At 39.1% G+C, this 15,994-nt stretch overlaps 1 protein-coding gene across 4 annotated transcripts in view; it reads right to left on the bottom strand.

The window, feature by feature from the left end:
* GPSM2 (G protein signaling modulator 2) overlaps nt 1-13,513 on the bottom strand; it is a 53,969-nt gene extending 40,456 nt beyond the window's left edge. For 2 of the 4 annotated variants that reach the window (XM_019956951.2, XM_070785984.1), the window contains exon 1: nt 12,788-13,014. The gene's annotated coding sequence lies outside the window, so the exon portion shown is untranslated. Of the gene's footprint in view, nt 1-12,397; nt 12,521-12,787 lie in introns of those variants that run through there. The other 2 variants (XM_019956952.2, XM_070785985.1) reach the window with 2 other exon arrangements.
* Nucleotides 13,514-15,994: the final 2,481 nt, after the last annotated feature.

Raw genomic sequence — 15,994 nt, forward strand, 5'->3', positions numbered from 1 at the left:
ACATTTTCCAGGACTGATCACATACCAGGGCATAAAAGAAGCCTCAACAAATTTAAGAGTACAGAAATTAACTCAAGCATCCTTTCTGACCATAACACCATGAAATCAGAAATTAACCACAGAAGAAGAAATGAGGAAAAAAATAATTACATGGAGATTAAACAATATGCTACTGAAAAACCTCAATGGATCAACAATGGAATCAAAAAGGAAATTAAACTACAACCTTTAAGGTAACAGTTAAGAGAAACAAGGTAAAAATAAGATATATGTGCTTACATAAACAAAATTATACATATGTGTGTCTGTGTGAGTGTGTATGTATTCCTGGAATCCAGTGTTATAAACAACCCCATAGGTGAGCTAGTCCAACATATTACTACCACATTCCCAGAAAGGTTACAAGGCAGCTAATCCTAATTTTGAATAGTCCTTTTAGCAAGCTATTCCATATTTTGAGCAATCTTTCCATTTCTACCCATTTCTCCCTTCTACTGGCATCCAGTAAAGCCTAACTCCTTTTCCACATAACATCCTTCTAAGTATTTCAGCTATAATATAAACTAGACTCTAACTAATACACATTCACTGCTTTGTTAATTAACTATAATTAGAGAGGATAGTAGGGAACAGAGCAGGCGGAGCAAGGTAGAAAGGATTAGTCTAGAGGGACTTCCTAGAGCGAATGAGGTTTTCATATTAATAACCAAAGTGGCATATAAGAAACACAAAATATTATTCCTCTTATCCTCTCTCCTGGCCAACAAATGAAGCAGTATCTTAAGAAAGGAGGAAAAGATGGGTAATGGTTATTAAACCAACAAATCTCCTCTTTTTCCTTTTGTTTAGAATTCATTGTACTTTTTTTCTTTAATAAAAAACATTTAGGAAACTGGGCTTCCCAGCTGGTGCTTGTGGTATAGAACCACCTGCCACTGTAGGAGACATTAGAAACACAGGTTCAATCCCTAGGTCAGGAAGATTCCCTGGAGGAGGGTATGGCAACCCACTCCAGTATTCTTGCCTGGAGAATCCCATGGACAGAAGAGCCTGGCAGGCTATGGTCCACAGGGTTGCAAAGAGTCAGACATGACTGAAGCGACATGGCATGCAGACACATTAAGAGAATTAGTGTATTCAAAGCAACACCTCCAAAGTGCATTTAAATTACACAACAGCTAAACTGTCAATTAAACTGTTTTCCACTACCACTTTGAGGTTTAGGTTATTTATAGTATGGGGCAGAAGGTGACGTATTAGAATTAAGTTAAATTACAATTTAATTGAAATATTTTTCCAGCCGTGGTATCATAATGAAATCCCCAAGCTCACCAAGTATTAAAAAAAAAAGTTAACTTCATACTTATTAAAAAAATAAGTATTAATTAAATTAACAGATGTATATAAATGGAGCTGCATAATACCTTACTTGATTAGGACTGCATACAGAACTGTAAAAGAATGTATTTCACCACTTTACCAAGACAATTTATAAATGGTTTTACTATTTTCAATGGGAGAGTATCCCCCAAAAGTTACTCTTAAATTCAATCTCTGTAACAATTAAGTGGTATTTATCTTACATTTAGTCACTGAACAAACAAGTAATTCTTTTTTTTTTTGGCCACTTCATTTTTTTAATTGAAGGATATTTGCTTTACAGAATTTTGTGGTTTTCTGTCACACATCAACCAGAATCAGCCATAGGTACACCTCCCTCCTGAATCTCCCTTCCATCTCCCTCCCCATCCCACCTTTCTAGACTGTCGCAGAGCCCCTGCTTGAGTTCCCTGAGTCATACAGCAAATTCCCATTGGCTATCTATTTCACTTATGGTATTGTAAATTTCCATGTTACTCTCTCTATACAACTCACCCTCTCCCTTCTCCCCCCGCCCCCCACCCCATGTCCTTAGGTCTGTTTTCTATGTCTGTTTCTCCACTGCTGCCCTGAAAATAAATTCATCAGTACCATCTTTCTAGATTACATATATATGTGTCAGTACATGATATTTATACTTCTGAGTTCACTCTATATAATAGGCTCTAGATTCGTCCACCTCACTAGAAATGACTCAAATGTGTTCCTTTTTATGGCTGAGTAGTATTCCATTATGTATATGTACCACAGCTTCTTTATCCAGTCATCTGTCAATGGACATCTAGGTTGCTTCCATGTTCTAGCTATTGTAAATAGTGCTGCAATGAACACTGGGGTACATGTGTCTTTCTCAGTTTGGGTTTCCTCAGGGTATATGCCTAGAAATGAGATTGCCAGGTCGTATGGTGGTCATATGGTGGTTTTATTCCTAGTTTTTTAAGGACTCTCCATCCTGTCTTCCATAGTGGCTGCATCAGTTTCTATTCCTACCAGCAATGCAAGGGGGTTCCCTTTTCTCCACACTCTCTCCAGCATTTACTGTTTGTAGACTTTTTGATGATGGCTATTCTGACTGGTGTGAGGTGGTATCTCATTGTAGTTTTGATTTGCAGTTCTCTAATAATAAGCCATGTTGAGCATCTTTTCATTTGTTAGACATCTGTATTTCTTCTTTGGAGAAATGTCTGTTTAGGTCTTTTTCCCACTTTTTGATTGGGTTGTTTGTTTTTCTGATATTGAACTGTATGAACTGCTTGTGTATTTTGGAAATTAATTCTTTGTCAGTTGTTTCCTTTGCTATTATTTTCTCCCATTCTGAGGGCTGTTTTCTCACCATGTTTGTAGTTTCCTTTGTTGTGCAAATGCTTTTTTAAGTTTAATCAAGTAGTACCACTTGTTTATTTTTGTTTTTATTTCCATTACTCTAGGAGGTGGGTCATAGAAGGTCTTGCTTTGATTTATGTCATTGAGTGTTCTGCTTATGTTTTCCTCTAAGAGTTTTATAGTTTCTGGTCTTACATTTAGGCCTTTAATTCATTTTGAGTTTATCTTTGTGTATGGTGTTAGGAAGTGTTCTAATTTCATTCTTTTGCATGTAGCTGTCCAGTTTTCCCTACGCCACTTATTGAAGAGGCTATTTTTGCCCCACTCTACTTTCTTGAACAAACAAGTAATTCTTTATTCAATGATTCATGTTGCAAAAATCTCTAACCAGTTTATTAACAATATGTTCATTCATGCTCCACATGGAGTTAACAAACTCACTGCATATTTTTATGTATTACTAGTACAACACTAATAAAATTTACAATAATATTAAATCATAAATTTTTCATTAAGATAAGAAAATTTAATGACAGGACCAGGAAATGGAATGGAAATTACAGGTTTGAAAGAATATTAAGAAGTCATCAAGTTTAACTTCCACTCTCCATTAAGACTTACAACTAATAATTTACAAAGAACACATATGCCCTTAAAAACACCTCCCACGTTTAACAGCAATGCTCCAAAAACCACACTGCAAACAAAATTGTTAACTTACAGCATTTTTTGGTCTGACTATAGATAAAGAGAAAGCAATAAGTACTTTCCATATCCTAGAAACTGACAGAAGCATGTAGACTGCCTCATGTCTAATTACCTGATTAGGAAGTCAAAACAGGCAGACTCCCCAGTTACATACCCAGTCAGACTTCTAGACACTATCCAAGGTATGCAATCAGAGTAAACAATAAATCCCAGACTTGTTATACTCCACTGGCAACAAAGTATCTTCAAACTAGGTGACTAGGAAAAACAGGGGATAGACAGTTACAGCTGATCTTTTTGAATGGGTCTGAACTCCACAGGTCCACTTATAGGGGAACTTTTTTCAATAAATACATGCTATAGTACTATACAATCCACACTGTCGTAGAAGGGATAAGATACCCACTCCAGTATTCTTAGGCTTCCCTTGTGGCTCAGCTGGTAAAGAATTTGCCTGCAATGTGGGAGACCTGGGTTCGATCCCTGACTTGGGAAGATTCCCTGGAGAAGGGAAAGGCTACCCACTCCAGTATCCTGGCCTGGAGAATTCCATGGACTGTATAGTCCGTGGGGTCACAAAGAGTCGGAAATGACTGAGCAACTTTCCCTTCCCTTCACTTCACAGATGTAGAACCATGGATACAGAGGGGCCAAATGTAAAATTATTAATGGATTTTCCACTGCACAAGGGGTCAGCACCCACACCTCCACAGTTTTCAAGAGTTAACTGTCTATTTTTTGTCCTTATTTTGATTTACTGGAGAAGGCAATGGTAACCCACTCCAGGATTCTTACCTGGAGAATCCCATGGCCAGAAGAGACTGGTGGGCTACAGTCCATGGGGTCGCAAAGAGTTGGACGTGACTGAGCAACTAACACACACACATTTCGATTCATTTAAACTATCTACTCCTGACTGTAACCTAAATGCCAATAACTTTTGGTCTGATTCTTTCATTCATGTATCTCTATATACTAGTAAAACCCATTCGATAATAAATATAACTTACTTTTCTTGCCTCCAGGTTTGATAATTTAAATTCTTTAAACTTCTCTTATCTTAATAATTCCCTCTAAAGTACAATATTCAAATTCCCCAAATCCCTTTCAGTTGTAATGTTTCAAATCAGACATAGTAGCTGTTTATAAATTGGAACTGGAATAAATATTGAGGAAGAATGAAGGACATATTTAAATAAAATTCTTCCACTTTAGAATTCAGGGTACAGGTTAGAGCAATAATACACATCATAGTGCTAATGGGGTAGCAAAGTAGGATGCCGAAACATCCACTTATAAAATAAACTCAAGTAACTACCTTAGGTAAACTATTTTCTGTCAAATTAGGTATCTGTAAGTATATTCTTTGCAGCCAAAGATGGAGAAGCTCTATACAGACAGCAAAAACAAGACCGGGAGCTGACTGTGGCTCAGATCATGAGCTCCTTATTGCCAAATTCAGACTGAAATGGAAGAAAGTGGGGAAAACCACTAGACCATTCAGGTATGACCTAAATCAAATCCCTTATGATTATACAGTGGAAGTAAGAAATAGATTTAAGGGACTAGATCTGATAGATAGAGTGCCTGATGAACTATGGACTGAGGTTCGTGACATTGTACAGTAGACAGGGACCAAGATCATCCCCATGGAAAAGAAATGCAAAAGAGCAAAATGGCTGTCTGGGGAGGCCTTACAAATGGCTGTGAAAAGAAGAGAAGTGAAAAGCAAAGGAGAAAAGGAAAGATATAAGCATCTGAATGCAGAGTTCCAAAGAATAGCAAGAAGAGATAAGAAAGCCTTTCTCAGCAATCAGTGCAAAGAAATAGAGGAAAACAACAGAATGGGAAAGACTAGAGATCTCTTCAAGAAAATTAGAGATACCAAGGGAACATTTCATGCAAAGATGGGCTCGATAAAGGACAGAAATGGTAGGGACCTAACAGAAGCAGAAGATGTTAAGAAGAGGTGGCAAGAATACACAGAAGAACTATACAAAAAAGATTTTAACAACCAAGATAATCATGATGGTATGATCACTCACCTAGAGTCAGACATCCTGGAATGTGAAGTCAAGTGGGCCTTAGGAAGCATCACTACGAACAAAGCCAGTGGAGGTGATGGAATTCCAGTGGAGCTATTTCAAGTCCTGAAAGATGATGCTGTGAAAGTGCTGCACTCAATATGCCAGCAAATTTGAGAAACTCAGCAGTGGCCACAGGACTGGAAAAGGTCAGTTTTCATTCCCATCCCAAAGAAAGGCAATGCCAAAGAATGCTCAAACTACCGCACAGTTGCACTCATCTCACATGCTAGTAAAGTAATGCTCAAAATTCTCCAAGCCAGGCTTCAGCAATACGTGAACTGTGAACTTCCAGATGTTCAAGCTGGTGTTAGAAAAGGCAGAGGAACCAGAGATCAAATTGCCAACATCCGCTGGATCATCAAAAAAAGCAAGAGAGTTCCAGAAAAACATCTATTTCTGCTTTATTGACTATACCAAAGCCTTTGACAGTGTGGATCACAATAAACTGTGGAAAATTCTTCAAGAGATGGGAATACCAGACCACCTGACCTGCCTCTTGAGAAACCTGTATGCAGGTCAGGAAGCAACAGTTAGAACAGGACATGGAACAACAGACTGGTTCCAAATAGGAAAAGGAGTCTGTCAAGGCTGTATATTGTCACCCTGCTTATTTAACTTCTATGCAGAGTACGTCATGAGAAATGCTGGACTGGAAGAAGCACAAGCTGGAATCAAGATTGCCAGGAGAAATACCAATAACCTCAGATATGCAGATGACACGACCCTTATGGCAGAAAGTGAAGAGGAACTAAAAAGCCTCTTGATGAAAGTGAAAGAGGAGAGTGAAAAAGTTGGCTTAAACCAGTTGGCATCTGGTCCCATCACTTCATGGGAAATAGATGGGGGAACAGTGTCAGACTTTATTTTTTGGTCTCCAAAATCACTGCAGATGGTGACTGCAGCCATGAAATTAAAAGACGCTTACTCCTTGGAAGAAAAGTTATGACCAACCTAGATAGCATATTCAAAAGCAGAGACATTACTTTGCCGACAAGGGCCCGTCTAGTCAAGGCTATGGTTTTTCCAGTGGTCATGTGTGGATGTAAGAGTTGGACCGTGAAGAAGGCTGAGCGCCGAAGAATTGATGCTTTTGAACTATGGTGTTGGAGAAGACTCTTGAGAGTCCCTTGGACTGCAAGGAGATCCAACCAGTCCATTCTAAAGGAGATCAGCCCTGGGTGTTCTCTGGAAGGAAAGATGCTAAAGCTGAAACTCCAGTACTTTGGCCAGCTCATGCGAAGAGTTGACTCATTGGAAAAGACTCTGATGCGGGCAGGGATTGGGGGCAGGAGGAGAAGGGGATGACAGAGGATGAAATGGCTGGATGGCATCACTGACTTGATGGACGTTGAGTCTGAGTGAACTGCAGGAGTTGGTGATGGGCAGGGAGGCCTGGCATGCTGTGATTCATGGGGTCGCAAAGCGTTGGACATGACTGACTGGCTGAACTGAACTGAACTGTGAAATATACACTAATTTATTTGTAGATGGTCTAAATATGGCTTGTCATCTGATCCAACCATCTATTTCTAGTTACATTTTATTTGAACGATATAGAGGCAACAGGATGGCAAATATAAGGAACAATGCATGAAAAATTCAAAGTAGGAAGGTAAAAGCAGGAAGTTTACTTAGAGTATTCAGTGTGTAAGAAAAAGCAAAAGCTATAGTAAGCAAAGTCCAACAGGAGTTCAGAGCTTGATTTCAGTGTGGCAGGTGTTGACCCAGTCAAAGAAAAATTATTCTGCCATCAGAATAAGACTGATGTGAGAAATTAGTGCCTAAAGAAAGTGAAGTCAGGATCAAGAAACACTAGGTACTTGATTAAGTAACCTAGCTAAGAGTACCTACAGAAAAATGAAAATAATGCCCTATGGCTTGAAGAGGGGCAAAGGTCAAACAGTGACAGCTGCTTACAAGACTTCCAATTATGAGGATAGGTGGAACAGTAGCAATATGCACAGTAACTGATGAACTGGACTGTAAGAGTCATACTTCAGAGATGAAATAAATGGAATATTTATATTAAACTTGTGCTTGGTAAGTGCTATGTTCACAAGAAACAAAAAGATATCAAACTTAAGATAATTTTAAATCAGATAAAACTTGATAAATGGGGAAGGATGGGAATGGGGGAAATAGAATGAGAGATTAATATTTCTTAGATTAAAATTTGTAAAGTACCAATGAGATTTAAACACTGTTAAAAACTGTGATGATTCAGTGGCAAAATTAAGGAGAAATTGCTAGGGGATAAAAAAATAAGGCAATGCAAAAAAGGTCTGATTCTTTATTCAACATATTTTCTACCAATAATATAAGTGTTGTGTAATACTGTGAATTAAACATAATTTCAGATTATATGCATCTGTGTATCTATATCTATCTATACTGTTACATATAGTTTTAGCGTTAACTGATAACTGTCATATATATCAAATGTAAATTACATAATTCAAAATTAATAAAAAAAATAATAGTGCATAGTAAAGCAGATCATTTCTTTCTCTATCATTCTGGAGAAAGGAGAATTTGCCAGAGTATGCTGTAAAAACTGAATCAATAAAGTTTTCTTTTAGCAAATATATAATCCTAAAGTATGTACATCAACTAAGGTTACATCTTAACTTATTGCTAACCTTTAAGTTTGCAACAATCAATATAAGTCTATAAGATGTTAGGCCAAGTTAGGTTAAAAAACAATAACTGTAACTGCTTACTAAATATATATTTTATTATAAAGACTTTCTAATAAGCTGCTTGTGACCACTGATCAGCAAAATAAAAAGAATAAATTCAAAGACTAGATTAGAATAATAGTTCTAGATTCCAAGTAAATCTATATCTTAAAGGCACACCACCAGTCAGAAGAGTTCTTATTTATTTTGAAATTAATCCTCATGGATCATTTTGAAAAACAGCAAATACATGCAAAGTCAAAGCACTATTGATTTTAAACTCTCGTATTTATTCTTGGCAGATCAGAACAAAAGAAATTTAGGTTCACAGCTGTGGACGTTAAAAGGCAAAACAATGAATGCAACTATTTCAAAGTGGTATAATCCAAAAACAATTTTAGTAATATAAGAATTCCCCATCATGTTTTCAAAGGTTTACACCTAAAAGTTCACCATTCTAAACAACTAAACTATACATAATCTTCCATTTTGGTGAAGAATATTTATATTTCTATCCATCACATAAAGCTAAAAGGACTTCAAAGAATATGCTCCCTGGATAATCAAAATACTTAAAAAAGTCATACGTGAAATTTCAAATTAGATACATACTAAAACAAAATGGAATCTAGAAGATAGATTTGACTAGTTCAAGCTTTCATCTCAGCACTGCTGTTAAACAGTGAGAAAGGACCAAGTGTATGAGGCTACGTACAAGAGACATGCTGAATGTCTGTAGTTCACATTAGTTTCCAACAGTCCCTACACGAAGCACTGCAGATATAATCATTACTGTACAGGCAGCCTCTTAAGTGTCTTAGGGTTTGGCAGCCCATGATAAAGCAGAAAGAAGCTGAATACTGAATATTTTCCTGAGAGGAAGGTGATAGACTAGAAAGGGGCTCTATTTTTAGATTATATATGGAGCCAGTATGAATTATGCCAGTGACCACGCTAATCATTGAAACTGCTGAATGGGGTATGATGAGGTAGTTGCCTAAAAATTTCAAGAACCAAAGTTAGTTTCTTTTATGCAACAGCTCTAACCTTGGTTACCTTTTTCCCCTGCAAAACAGTTAATCAAAAATCCTATTTCAACAAGACTACTTACTTATATTTAAAAATATAAGTATGTCCAACTAAAGGAGAAAAGTCTCATCTGTGTTCATTAGACTAAAATTAGTAGTTTTCTCCCTATTACTTGGTCTTATTTCTCCTCAAAGTGAAGTCCAGAGTTTACAAATAATGTTAATTTTTCCTCCTATAAAAATTTTTGAATATACTGTACTTTTAATCATTAGTAAAATCAATAACCTTTTAGAGTTTCAATTAAACATATAAGTTACTTTTAGTTAATTACTGTAACCATGTAAAATTGGATACAAAGCAGTATTTTAATATCAAGATTATAGAAGACACAATGATAATTTTTTAAAAATTCTAAATTCAATCAACTCCAATTATATTTTCAGTACATTACAAATGACTACTCAGGTTATAAGGCCAGGTAATCACAAGAAAAATGTCTGCAATCCAAAAACCCTATGATTCACACTAAGCTCGACTTCCTTAAAAAAAAAAAAAAAAAAAAAACCCTAAATATATACATTAATCATTGCCCTTTCCAATCTGTACCTTTTGTTAATAAATAAGTTAATGGATAAACTTAACGCAATTAATAGGAGCTTTCAAAGAATACAAAATAAACATCATCTTATGAACACATTACTATGACAGAAAAAAAAGAAATACTTATTTGTAAACAATGGGGAGAACATAACTTGGAGAAAAACTGGTCACCAAGTCACCAGAAAATACAACTCACAGCCCTTTACTACTACCAATGTTGGTCAGCCATCAGCTTAAACCAATTAATATATGTATGAAGAACTAAACAGCGAAAAGAGAAAAGAAGTGGTTCCGTCTACTGAGCCTTGTTCTTGAATTAGTAAATGACAATGAATGAGTTCTCTTAACAGAAAAACTATGAAATGACAAAACTGGTTTCAAATACATTTTTAAGGAGAAATAAATCCCAAATGTAAAATGATTATATATGCCTTAAAAGAATCCCTAGAGAGTTTGAATTCAGAATTCTTCATGGGAAAATATAACTGCTTTCTCCTTCCAAAAGTTATCACCATTCTGTGTGAAAATGTTTCTATTCAATTCAGTAATGTTTTGAGATGATATTGGAAGAATAATTCTAAGTTAAAAGGACTAAGAAAAGTTTTTTTGAGGCAAGGAAATCTGTTCTGCAACTTGAAGGATGGGTAAACCTTACTACTAGGTAAATTGAGAAAAGGCATTTTAGTCACGGGGAAATGCTCACACAAAAGCAAAGGGGGGTGGGACTGTAGAGAAAGTGTGCCACTTTCTGGGGTTAGGAGTCAGAAAAGAGAAGTCTAAGAAGGCACTAAATTGTGAGAGACTCTGAATACACATTTGGCTGAAGGAGTATTTGGCCTTGTATTTGTATGATAAGAAATCTTGTGATTTTTTCAACGAAGGAATTGAAAAGTTGGATCTGTGTTAGCAAGATAAACTGACAGACAGAAGAAAGTTACTTCAAAAACTCCAGAAACCATTCATGAAAATAAAGCCTTCTCTCCTCATCTCACAACACCAAGCAAATTGCTTTGCACAGAATCGATGTCCAACAAACTTTTTTGATTTCTTGCCTGAAGAAGGTAAGAACTGTAAAGAGGCGAAGAATCCTATGGTAGTGAGAAAACCAGACTTGAGTACATTTCTGCTCCACAGTAAAATGGATATTTATATTTATGTAAATAACTCAGGAAGAATCTTACTCATATTTTTACTGTTTTTATAAGGACAATTAGAAGGATATTGAAAGTGTTATGTGATTTATAAAGTATTGAAAGGAGAACAGCTGTCCAAAAAGAAGGGCTGAAATATTTCTGTATAGTTCACAGCAAAACACAGCATATACAGGCATCTTAAAAGTGGGATTATGTCTCTACAAATGGAATCCAGAGACCCAGAGATTTAAAGAAACACAGAAGCAACTGGGACTTGGCCATGTTTTGAATCTCTGCACAGTGACTAGTTACTACTTAAATGATCTAGTTAAACTCTCAGGGTTAGTTTGGCATAGTGAAACTTATCCAACATGTGTCTTGGTGATTAGAGATATGATTTACAAAAAGCACCTCAATGCCTGGCTCTGGTACTTAACAAAAGTACTCAATATAGTAGAAATAATCATAATTGCCATTGTTATTTTTAAAAAAATCACATGTCTATTAGATTTAGAATGCTAGTCTAAATCTATGTCATGTTTTCAATTTTAAAATTCCAGAGATCTAATTACGAAGTTTTTATCTTTTAGGTAAATTAGAAACATTTTATGCTTAAGAACAAGGCCATTTTAAAAACTACTATATCCTATCTTTGTTTTAATTAGCCGAGTACCAAGTCTTGAGATTTATATTAAAACATTGTAACACTGCATGTCTGATTTAATAACAGAAGTTAATACAACTAAACAGCTTATCCAGCCAAAGAGGATTTGGAGGGAATGCCTTCTAAAACAGTAACACATAACTTTTTACTCTGTATCAGCTTCAAGGTAAGCTGTCCCTCCTCCCCTGAGCCTCCACACTACACACACACTCACACATCAACCAAAAGCGATCTGCCCCCTTTAAACGATGATTACTGACTTCGAAACGGTCAGCCAAAGCTGCATCTTGAATAATGATAAGCCAAGCAAAAGTGGTATTTATCAGGTAATCGCACAGGTGATTATCAAGCCGGAAATCTTCCGTGCACCCTTCTAAAGTGGCAGCTTCAAAATTCAGCTTCCCACACAGGCCACCAGAGACTCCAGTACAAGCCGAGTGAAAGGAAAGCCAAGAATCTACTTCGTTTAATTCCACGGGAGGGTTATATTATACATTAAAGCAAATAAAATTTCCACCCTTAGTCGTTTTCTTTAAGAGTTCAAATGATACCAGTTTAAAAACGAGCTAACTGGTTACCATTAAACAAGGAAACTATAGGTTTCTTATTATTCCAAGATACTCTATAGATTTTCAGCAAAGGGCTTTCTTGACATTCAATGCTTACGAAAACTTTTTGCACCAACTATCAATTTCTATGGTAAAGCGACAGGTTGATTTCCCCAGAGTCCATTAACTTCAGTATGGTAAACGCAGGTGTCTGACAAAGGCTGCCTGCTCTAGACAGCAAACTCACCACAAGAAACGCCATCCTTCTCGGATTTAATTCCACGGGGTTTCGCGTTTTTGTTTGTTACTCACACTCAGAATACGTAAGTTGTTCTTGTATCTACTGTCCTTTTTACTAAACGAACAAACTAGAGAAGAAAGCCCTTAGGATGTACTCTAATTTTTAAATGTCCAACCTGAAAGAAACTGAGTGCTCGACCCGGAGCGGGCTACTCCTCACCCCGAATTTCTGATTTCTCGACTTGCGTCCCCGCGACCACTCCGGCCCCCTCCTGACGCGAACAAAGGAGATCGCCCCCACACCCCAGACACAGAGCCCGCCCCCTACTCACTCACACGCCCCCCCTCCCTGTCACCTCCCTCCGTCTGGCGTCCGCAAACGCCCCTCCGAACTCACCTCCCGGGGGCCGGCGAGTGTAGGGAGCGCGGCGGAGACGGCGAAGCTGCAGCAGCAGAAGCCACCTGCGCAACAGGCGAGTGGCAGCGGCCGCTCCCGCGGCAGGTCCCTAAGCGGAGGCACCGCGGGAGGCCGGCGCGTGCCCCCCGCCCCCAGGTCACGTGGGCCAGAAGTCCCGATCCCTCCTCACCGCCCCCAGCGTCGGCCGCCACGCAAGGGTCCCGCAGCACCGCCCGCCCGCTACCGCGCCCCTCGTCTGCGCCTGCGCCCAGCTCCAGGCGCGCCCATTCAAACCGACGACGCCCCGCGTCTTTCGGACCCGCCAATGGCCGGCGGGAGGCGGGGCGATCGGCGCGCTGCCTCCGCCCCCCGGGCTGGGCTGGGCACTGCGTGTCAGGTTGAGGGAGGGCCTGTGGGCTCTTAGTCCCTCCGTTGCTCAAGGGTCTGTCCTCAACCACCAAAGCGAAGTTATTAATACTTTCCTGCCCTCCCGTTTCTTCTTCAGGCACTGACGAGTGGGCGAAAAATATCGTCCGCAAAGCGTCCTTTAGATCGGTCTGGCCGAGACCAGAAAGACCACTGAAAGACGGGAATCCCAAACAAGTGCCTCCTGCCCTGAAGGCTTGGTGCCGGCCCAGAGGCTGTCTCCCAGCGGCATCTGTGGGATGTTTGAGAAAAAGAGGGCTCTGTGAAAGGAACAGAGGGCCCCGTGTGAGAGTTTGAACAAGGCAGCCTCAGTTCTTGAGGCTGTGTGACAATTCTTGGTGTTCCCAGCTGTTAAAAAAGCAAACTTGTGTTGACTTCAGAATCGCTGGTTCCCAGGAAAATTGGAAGGCAGCTTTGCTGCGTTTTAAGCAGCTCCATTCCAAGATACGCTAGGAAGAATACGCTTTATTTACGCTCATTTCCTCTTCATATCAAGTTAACTGAAAAATGGGTCTGTTTGTTCTTTACAAAAATATTAAGATTATAGTCTCTCTTGGTTTAATTATCTGATGAATTTAATCAGATTATTTCTCAAATAGATATTTCTCCACTGAAATGAAGTTTAAATGTTTTTACAGGCTTAAGAATGTGTTAAGAAAACTCCAGTTTCAGTATCTCTCTGAATGATGGCCGTAACCAGTGATCCAAGCAACATTCCTATTAGGAACGCGTTACGGAAAAGTGGCTAAAATAACAGCTTTGGCATCAAACTAGACCTAGATTTGAGTTTCATCTCTGCCACTTACTGGTTGATTGACCTTGAACAGGTTGGTGGGTTAGTTGCTAAGTTGTGTCCGACTCTTGCGATCCCACGCCAGGCTCCTCTGTCCATGGGATTCTCCAGGTAAGAATACTGGAGTGGGTTGCCATTTCCTTCATCTTGAATGGGTTAGCTTTATCCTTTTTAGCCTTCAGTTCAGTTCAGTTCAGTCGCTCAGTCGTGTCCGACTCTTTGCGACCCCATGAATCGCAGCACGCCAGGCCTCCCTGTCCATCACCAGCTCCCGGAGTTCACTCACACTCACGTCCATCAAGTCAGTGATGCCATCCAGCCATCTCATCCTCTGTTGTCCCCTTCTCCTCCTGCCCCCAATCCCTCCCAGCATCAGAGTCTTTTCCAATGAGTCAACTCTTCGCATGAGGTGGCCAAAGTACTGGAGTTTCAGCTTTAGCGTCATTCCTTCCAAAGAAATCCCAGGGCTGATCTCCTTCAGAATGGACTGGCTGGATCTCCTTGCAGTCCAAGGGACTCTCAAGAGTCTTCTCCAACACCACAGTTCAAAAGCATCAGTTCTTAGTTTCCTCAAATGTAAAACACAGATAGTAAATCCTCTTTGAATAAGGGTGGTTGCGATGCTTATGTGAGGAAAGTTTTAAGTGGTTAACCTGACTGCTCAATAAATGGTACCTATTATCATTATTGTCAACCACTACCCTTAATATCAGGAGCTTATAAACACCTGAATTAACTGGCTGGTCTGGGGAGGCCTTACAAATAGCTGTGAAAAGAAGAGAAGTGAAAAGCAAAGGAGAAAAGGAAAGATATAAGCATCTGAATGCAGAGTTCCAAAGAATAGCAAGAAGAGATAAGAAAGCCTTTCTCAGCAATCAGTGCAAAGAAATAGAGGAAAACAACAGAATGGGAAAGACTAGAGATCTCTTCAAGAACATTAGAGATACCAAGGGAACATTTCATGCAAAGATGGGCTCGATAAAGGACAGAAATGGTAGGGACCTAACAGAAGCAGAAGATGTTAAGAAGAGGTGGCAAGAATACACAGAAGAACTATACAAAAAAGATCTTCATGACCAAGATAATCACAATGGTATGATCACTCACCTAGAGCCCGACATCCTGGAATGTGAAGTCAAGTGGGCCTTAGAAAGCATCACTATGAACAAAGCTAGTGGAGGTGATGGAATTCCAGTTGAGCTATTTCAAATCCTGAAAGATGATGCTGTGAAAGTGCTGCACTCAATATGCCAGCAAATTTGGGAAACTCAGCAGTGGCCACAGGACTGGAAAAGGTCAGTTTTCATTCCCATCCCAAAGAAAGGCAATGCCAAAGAATGCTCAAACTACCGCACAGTTGCACTCATCTCACATGCTAGTAAAGTAATGCTCAAAATTCTCCAAGCCAGGCTTCAGCAATACGTGAACTGTGAACTTCCAGATGTTCAAGCTGGTGTTAGAAAAGGCAGAGGAACCAGAGATCAAATTGCCAACATCCACTGGATCATGGAAAAAGCAAGAGAGTTCCAGAAAAACATCTATTTCTGCTTTATTGACTATGCCAAAGCCTTTGACTGTGTGGATCACAATAAACTGTAGAAAATTCTGAAAGTGATGGGAATACCAGACCACTTGACCTGCCTCTTGAGAAACCTATATGCAGGTCAGGAAGCAACAGTTAGAACAGGACATGGAACAACAGACTGGTTCCAAATAGGAAAAGGAGTCTGTCAAGGCTGTATATTGTCACCCTGCTTATTTAACTTCTATGCAGAGTACATCATGAGAAACGCTGGGCTGGAAGAAGCACAAGCTAGAATCAAGATTGCTGGGAGAAATATCAATAACCTCAGATATGCAGATGACACGACCCTTATGGCAGAAAGTGAAGAGGAACTAAAAAGCCTCTTGATGAAAGTGAAAGTGGAGAGTGAAAAAGTTGGCTTAAAGTTCAACATTCAGAAAATGAAGATCATGGCATCTGGTCC

The sequence above is a fragment of the Bos indicus genome, chromosome 3 (genome assembly GCF_029378745.1).
Source record: "Bos indicus isolate NIAB-ARS_2022 breed Sahiwal x Tharparkar chromosome 3, NIAB-ARS_B.indTharparkar_mat_pri_1.0, whole genome shotgun sequence".
NCBI classification, from domain to species: Eukaryota; Metazoa; Chordata; class Mammalia; order Artiodactyla; family Bovidae; genus Bos; species Bos indicus.